An 8667-nucleotide genomic window follows, 5' to 3' on the forward strand; every position below is an offset into this window, starting at 1 on the left:
TCATAGCCTCAGTTCTCATAGCCATAGTTCAGGGGTATTTTTATTTATTTGTGTATTTTCTATGAGAATTGTATTTTTCTTATGAGAACTATGTATTTTCTATGAGATTTGTGTATTTGTTCATGAGAACTGTCTATAAGAACTATGAATTTTTCATGAGAACTGTGTATTTTCTATGAAAATTGTGTATTTTTTGTGAGAACTGTCTATGAGAATTGTGTATTTTCTATGAGAACAGTGTATTTTTTTTATAAAAACTGTGTATTTTTCTAAGAGAACTATGTATTTTTTATAAGAATTGTGTATTGTCCATGACAACTATATATGAGAACTGTGTATTTTATATGAGAATTGAGTATTGTCCATGAGAACTGTGTATTTCTATGACAACTACGTATTTTCTATGAGAACTGTGTATTTTAGTGTGTGTTGAGACTATTTGAACTGTGTACTTTTCAGTTCACATAGTCATTTCAAATAATTCTCATAGAACTGACTATGAGAATTGGCAGTTCTCATAGCTAGTTCACATAACTAAAAGTATTTTTGTCCGAAACAGTTCTCATAAAGACGGTTCTCATAGAAATAGTTCTTATGGACAATTCTCATAGAAACAGTTCTCATAGAATTTTTTCATAGCAAATGGTATTTTTTTAATCTTTCATAATTTCATATTCAATATGGATCTTGTTTAGTAGATATCGTCGAGTAGATTCCAAAAATATAATTTATTTTACAAATGAATATCTACAACAAAAGATATGACTTTTTGAAATTTAAACAATGTTTTAATGGTGCACCAGTGCTCATGGAGCATTGGAAAAATTTTCTATACTAGATGTTCTCTAGTTCCGTGCGCTGATGCCCGTGGAAGGGCATGGTTGGAATAAAAAATATAAATAATTGTACAGGACTAAAGTAAGACCGAACTTAATTTTTTGGGCCGGCCTAAAAATTCCCCAATTAAAATCACTCCCCCAGAGACGTGTAACACAATCTTGGATTTTATTTATTTATTTTTTTTGTCAATCAATATACATTAGTGGAGGTTAGTGGGGTGTCAGGGTTAGCACATGGGGAGTCCAAAGGCTATCCATAGCCCTGGCCCCAAAGCCCCACCCCTTGTGGGACTCGAACCTTGGTCACCACTGAGAGAGAACGAGCTTGATATTCGTTGTCAAAAACAGCCACAAAGCAACTCTAGCTTTAATTTGCACGACTCAGCAACCATACTCCAATCAACTGTTATGCTACCACAGTTTAAACTAATATGAAGGGAAAAACAAAATCATATATACTTACGTTATGAGGAGTGCTAAAATCAATCTCCTTTAAATTTTTCATAAGTTTATTTTTCAGTCTCTCATATGAGGAGTATAAAATATCGAAAATACAAGTAACATTAGCTTACTTCACAAAATTATTTACTTTACTTAAAAAGGTGCCTATTTTTTTAGGTTTGGGAGAGGCGATGCCCTAGAAATATTGAATAATTGTTCGTATATTATACATATGTGGCAATTAGCAAAGTTGGGGTGGTCCGGGCCTCGCCACCCGAACGTAGCTCTTCCGCAGAAACAGAGACCATGCACATCAGGCCCACTCTGGCCCATCTCACCAATTCTTCTTTCTTTGTTTTCTGAGATCAACTCACCAATGGTCCATGACTTTAGGTTTTCAGCCACCGGAGTCCAGTCCGGGGGGTCACAATTCGCAACATCGCTAATTATTCAATGATTTTGGGACACCTTTATGTATCAGTGTCCAAGGGACCAACAGTACCATAGACTAGCACACATTCACGAAGATTCTGTAGGGTTGATCCCACCCCACCATGTGGACGTGCAGTGATAAAAGAGGATTGGCTCACCCGTAACAGTGCTCTAGAATCATCCAATAATTTTTCCAGTATGCCTGGAGGTTTGCCGCCTCCCCAAGAAATCGACGCCTAATTGCACTGTTAACTGGAGTATTTTCAGTGGCTAAATTGTCGGCAATTTGGAGATGAGCTTGAGGCACATAAGCAGAGTATGCCTCAGGGCAGTCCAAGGGCTAAAAGACCACAACTCCAAAACCATGATTAAGCCCCCTCAGGCAAAACCCAGGTCAGAATCCGATCACCCTACTCATCCAAGAAAGTTTTCCGGCGTCGTAGAGCCGGAAATGATGAGGGGCGACCGAGTCGATAAACGAAGATTGAGGGAAGCTGAGAAGGCTGATCAACTCTTTCACCTCATTTATTGGGGACCTAATTAGTCTTTGCTATTGGTATGCGCTTTTTTTAATCTATCGTATGAGTTTCTTGATGTTGTTAGTTTTGGAATGGGGGCAATGAAACTTTCTATGGAATTGAACTTGTCGAATTTAAGTTGAAGAGGAACTGTGTTACATACTTACATGTATTGGTTTGTTGTGGGCTGTGTTTTGGGTCATGGGTCTGTTTGGGATTTAGGGAGAAAAAGGATAGTGATAAGGAAGCCCATTAGTTAAAATTGGTTTCTTTGCCCTTTCAATTTTCGGTTATCAATCGCTCTGGAAATTCATGATCCAAATACAGCCTTGATGAATGATGAATAGAATTAAGGTCGCATCGTTTAAGCAAGCACGCTTGTTGAAAATGTCAATCCTATGTTTAGGTTCTATTGGACTTTTTTTATTGTCACATGTTATTTTCATTCAAAGATTGGTTGCGACAACCGAATTCTATGGTACGTTTGGCGATTTTCAGAATGGTTGCGGATTGGGAAACTACATGTGAATCTGTACTAGAGCCATTCACAATTCGAACTGAATGATCCCATCACTTTCTTCCCGTGATTTTGAAAACTTGTGTATTATCCAATAAGATGGACAAAAGTGGGTGGTAAAAGAAGATATATAGCTTCCAAATTGAGTTCTAGCAACAAAGCAGGATAAGAATATTTGGATGAAAATATAGTCATGTCAACCAGAGTTATCAACTTGGTTTTACACCAGAGACTGATATCTCTGAAACTTTCACGTCTCCTCAAGTGAAGGCCTAAGTGCATCTACAAATTCTTTGTTCCAATTCGCTCTTTCCCAATTCATATCTTCCTTTTATTGTTGGAGTACTTCTCAATTCTCCATGTACATTAGTAGGATCGGATTCATTTGAGACTTAAGATCTGTTATTTATTCTAACTACTGTTGCTAGCACATTGAAAGCCTGTAGGAATATATCAAACAGACCATGAGGTCAGGCAATTTTTTACTGGTTATAAGGTGGCTAACGGGAAGTGGCTGTAAAACCGAAACTTAGGTTCATTTATAAGTATCCGAGACAGGCAAAATTCTTTACCGTAGCTCTGATAATCTTGACATAAAATGCAAAGAAGCTGTTTATGTTAACATGGATTGGTTCATTTTTATTTGCTCTTGTTCTTATAATTCATGTCTTACAATTATTTTAGCTGACCCCAATTGATTGGAACTTAAGGCTCAATTTGGTTTGGTTTGGTTAATGTCTTACAACTATTTTTTCATTTCGTGTCAGCTATAGAAACCTTGTGTCTTTTTATTCTCCATTCAATTGTATCTGTAGCCATTACTTCTGTTTTAATCTTAAAAGATGGCCAGCAAGTCAACACATCCCTCTGAATTGCCTCAACCTACATTTTTACTGTGCTTTTATCTTGTGCTTGTTCTGCTTTTGACATGAATCACATTGTCCTGTTTATTGTTTCCCTTTTCTTCGTCTTCGTTTAACTACATCATGCTTATTTGGACATTTGATGTCATATTTACAATGCCTGTATTATCGTATTAATTGAAAACTCTTTGAACCTTCCTTGTGATGCATATTTGAGTTTTTGCTTTGACAATAAACACATCAAGACTTACAAAGTAAATGGCTTGGATCATCAAATAAGAGCGTGGTGGGTTCCATTTTGCGTCACATGAGAAGATTCTTACTCCTGATGGCTAGGATATGTTCATATATAAGAATAGAAGAAACAGATATGTTCAGGGGTACATAGTTCATAAACAAACGAACTTTTTGTACAAGAAGCAGCTCCTGGACAAAATATATACATTTACAAAGAACACTTAAGCTAGATTTGGATCTGCTCTCGGATTACAATTACACCTCAATTAGGACCCCAACAGCTCAAGTACATGACTGTTCGGAGCGACGTCTCAGCTTGTTTGACTTTGTTGTCATTCCTGTCCATAGAAGACTTGTTATAGGCCATGTGATTATAGCCACCGGCATTTGTTCTCCCCATCTGCTGCTTAGAATAACCAGAAGGGAAGGGAGAAATATGAGCAGAGTCATTAACTTCTCTAATCGTCTCTGTGATCCTCTGCATCATTGGAGAAAAGACCCTACTCATGCTCATCGCTAGCTTTCGAAAGATGTGTGAGGCTGGGGGTGAGAAGAGTAGGGGAGAGAGGGAGAGAGAGAGATGGCTTCCAAGGATAGAGGGGCTGTTGGAGTAGGGAAGAGAGGGAGAGAGAGATGGCTTCCAAGGATAGAGGGGCTGTTGGATTGTGGCATTGGTTTTGGTTACATATTTATAGAGGGGAAAAAGGAGAGGGAGGTGGCATCAACATTACAAAAATAAGTCACTGGTCAATGAAATCTTGTGTAGCTGATATCTGTGTAGTCCATCTGTTGATCCAGACCCTTGAAACTAGCGGTTGTCAGTGATTGCCGAAGTTGAGCAAAAAATAAAGAAAATATGTGCCGGCCCGAACATATCGCAGTTGATTAACTTTGGTTAGTTTGACTCCTATGGCTAGTTGGAGGGGGTGGGGGAGTACTTTCTTCCTAAGATGTCATCTCTTTTGTTCCTTCAACTTCACATTTTTATGTTACTTAAACTATTGAAATTGATTACCAAGACCATGCAGATTATAGAAACATTACTTGCAGTTGCGCTCCTCCTTCCTAAAAGATTGGATGAGAAGGAATATAAGATCATCTCCATTAGTGTGGCTACTTTATTATTTTCCAAAGCATACGTTATATAAAAAATGATAGGAATTTTTTTGGGTAGTTTGGAGAGTATGAGTGCTTCATTGGACATGTTAGAATGTTTATTGAAGAGCATATTCAAACTTTAAAAAAAAAAAAACTAAGAACAAAAAGCATACATATGCAAGTAGATAAACTCTGTCTATCTCCTTCTCGAGCCTCTTATTGGTCTTCCATCCTAAAGTTACGCGAGTTGTCTCCCATTTTCTTCCTCTCTCCCTATATATGAATATATAACTTCTCCGTGATAGACACAAATGCATCTTAAAATATCTACTAAATAATAAAGAACTCTACAATGGGCACTAAAGATTTCAATGGAGCGGATTTTGAGTATCTCTCTAAGTTGACACGGTCAGATAAAATCTGATCCTGTAAAAGTGGATCAAGGGTGAGATGGAGATTCTCTAGCCATGTGCCTGGATGGATAACAACAACATCTTTAGTCGTAAGTTATTTATTCACATAGCATGTACTATCTATATAGTACTACTTTTTGTGAATGCTTGAGAGAGAGAGAGAGAGAGAGAGAGAGAGAGAGAGTGAACTATGTTACTCTGATAAGTTTAACATGGATAAGATCAAGGCATAAGCATATTGAGGTATGCACAGTCGTACTACTAGCAAGTGGGAATTCTTTTCTGCACATTTTAGATAAAAGTATGTATCCATGGCAGCTGTTTTATTGCCCCAATAACGTTCCGGTAAATCTGTAATAACCAAGGATCGATATTATCATACGGTCACAACGATATTGATGAGTGATGTATAATAACTTGCTAAATGTTGGGATTTATTTTGAATTCCAAGCTCATAGTGTCATAGGTTGAGAAAGGGAAGTGAATTCTTTGATGTCTTGTTCTGGACTATGTGTTGCTCTAATGTTTATGTATAGCACAGTCCAATAGTGACCATGTTCGATGATAGGACCCAAAAAGTGGCCACACGTGACAGACCTCAAATGCGGCTGCACGTGAGGGGGGATGTTAAGGAAATAGAATCCCACATTGCTTGGGAGTGGAATGGGTGATCACTTAATAATATATGGAACCTCTCCACTCATTGCCAATTGGCTTTGAGATGGATATAAAGTTTCTACATGGTATCAGAGCGGGACCCGTTCCACCCCACATTTTAAAAAATTAACAATCCACACCCCGTGATGACAGACCAGCGAAAAGGCTGCACGATGATAGGATCCAAAAGTGGCCACACGTGACAGACCTCAAACGCGGCTGCACGTGAGGGGGGATGTTAAGGAATTGAATCCCACATTGCTTGGGAATGAAATGGGTGATCACTTAATAACATCTGGGACCTCTTCACTCATTGCCAATTGGTTTTGAGATGGATATAAAGTTCTACAATAATGCATTCGTTGAATTGACCCACTTGTCATGTTTCTACAACTCGTGTGCATTCAAACAATGGTCACCATATGTGATCACCACAGCATTGTTGTAACGTATAATTAATGTTTCCGTTTTTTGTGAAAGTGTAAAGCAATTTAGCTTACAAAAGTATATATCAAAGGGGTGTCCACAACTTATAACTTTTAGCACATGTTCTGAGTATGAAAAGCTTCAGTCTCCATCAGTCAATGGAAGGGCCATAGGCATGGGGAATAAAATAGCTGAGGAATGGGACACTTGTTAACTGGATTGAGTTTATCAGAAAAGCATACCATGGTTTTTCGTTGTGTTAAATACTGTAGTATGATTCGAATCACTTTTAGTTAAAGCAATAAAGCTGCAGGCAAGATGTATAGCTGAATGAGGAGTACCCATCAAGAATTTAAGGTGAACATAGATTTGATATTCTGACACCATTCCCAAAACCTTGGCACGTGGAGGAGCAAATTTGATAAACATGATCGTAGCTTCTTAGTTTTCTAAATAAATAGTAATAGCTTACCTTCACTATACTGATACTAGCACTGATTTTTTTTTTATGCCTTAGATGTCCGAACCAGTTTATGCACATTTTGATAAATTTTGTAAGACCAAAGACTCTTATACCCAGCTTCAATTGTAGAGGAGCTTTATAGTCCAATTTTTGTTGCTACCTTCTAATTCATGGAGACACCAGAGTTGAGTTTTGAAGGGGGGCTTGCTATTGAGTGTAACAATTTTTTTTCGATTTCTATTTGAAGGAGGAGTAGGTTTTTTTTTTTTTTTTTTTCTACCGTTTTAGGCCGGGCCACAGTCTCGCGCACCAAGTGAGACATGACGTCACTAGCGGGAGTCGGGCGCAAGAGCTCAAAAAAAGAGTGAGAGAACTAAATAAACAAAATAAAAGTGCAATAATTCTATAACCACACCCATTTTACACACTCAAATACATACCCACACACATAAGTGTGTGGGCTCTACACACATTGTACACTCTAATGTGTGTGGAGCCCACATACTTGTGTGTGTGGGTGTGTATTTGAGTGTGTGTTTGGGTGTAGTTGTAGAAGGACTCAAGTATAAAAGTGTAACCAAGTGCAGGTCTCATGGTGAAGCTAAGTTTGGTGTCTTTCAGTAATCCCAACGAAATGGTGTTGATTATGATATATATATATTTTTCACAAATTAAGTGAAAATTAACACATGATAGAATCGAAATATGCTGGAAAATCATTTTTAACAAGCTCTTTGATTATTATTTTTTAAATTAAGGCTGGAATCCAAAACACATAGCTATTGAAAAAATTATCCACCGCAGATTTATGCAGAACCAATGGGGGCAACGAACAACCCCTCGGGCTATTGGGATGTTTCTTATTGACTAACAATTCACAAGTCTAGAGGTCCATGCAATAATTTTTTTTTTTAGAGTTTAGATTATAATTATGGGCAATTTTCACTGTTAAGGTTGTGGTGAGGTTGCTGATTTGGCCTGATAGACTTCAGGAGTTAAGATTTATTAGTCTTTTAAAATGAATTAAAAAAGAGTTAAAGATGGCCGGCTTCACTGTGAACTTATGGCTAGAAAAGCCCCTATATTTTTTTATCTCTGCAAAGTCTTCTATTTTTGCAACATCCTATTCGACGTATCGATTTGCTTATGTGTGCTTATTTATAGTCAATTTCACACTCTCTCTTCGATGCTTTGTTTTGCCTATAAGATAAGTCGTTTAGATCAATATTGTAAGCCTAGGATGAGGCCCGCAATACGGAAGATGTTGGAGGACTTTTGAGAGCATTTCCAATTCAACACGCATTAATATTCTATTTTGAGATTATCAAAATACAGTTTCAAATTCTGGAAGTGGTTATAAAGGGTCATAGAAAATACTACTTCCTTAAGTCCTTTGTGAACTCCACCTCATTACTCTATTTACGCTTTTTATCCAGAAATATAGCCTAACATTTTGTTAACCTTTTGTAAAATATATTATTGATCTCTTTTACAATGTATTGTGTTATACTCCATAACTAAAAGTATTGGGATATGCATTTTTTTTTTCACGGTTTTTTTTTCACGGTTGGGATATACATCTAGAAGTACCAATCTTCTGCAAAACAAATGAACAAATTAAAATTTAGACAAGCAGATCAATGATCAAGTTTTTCCTTCAAACTTCGGATTTTTTCTTTTTATCTTCAAGGTATCGATTATTTAAGACCATCGTCTCACATAGAATAAAGTTTTACCACATGGATTTGAAGAGACTTTTACAC

At 37.2% G+C, this 8667-nt stretch overlaps 1 long non-coding RNA gene across 1 annotated transcript; it reads left to right on the forward strand.

Annotated features, from left to right (window-relative positions):
• The first annotated feature begins 3977 nt into the window (after nucleotides 1-3977).
• LOC131330574 (uncharacterized) lies at nucleotides 3978-4507 on the forward strand. Its single transcript, XR_009201148.1, has 2 exons — nucleotides 3978-4402; nucleotides 4459-4507. It is a non-coding gene; the product is annotated as an uncharacterized LOC131330574 (long non-coding RNA).
• Nucleotides 4508-8667: the final 4160 nt, after the last annotated feature.

This window comes from Rhododendron vialii, chromosome 6a (assembly GCF_030253575.1).
Source record: "Rhododendron vialii isolate Sample 1 chromosome 6a, ASM3025357v1".
Taxonomy (NCBI): Eukaryota; Viridiplantae; Streptophyta; class Magnoliopsida; order Ericales; family Ericaceae; genus Rhododendron; species Rhododendron vialii.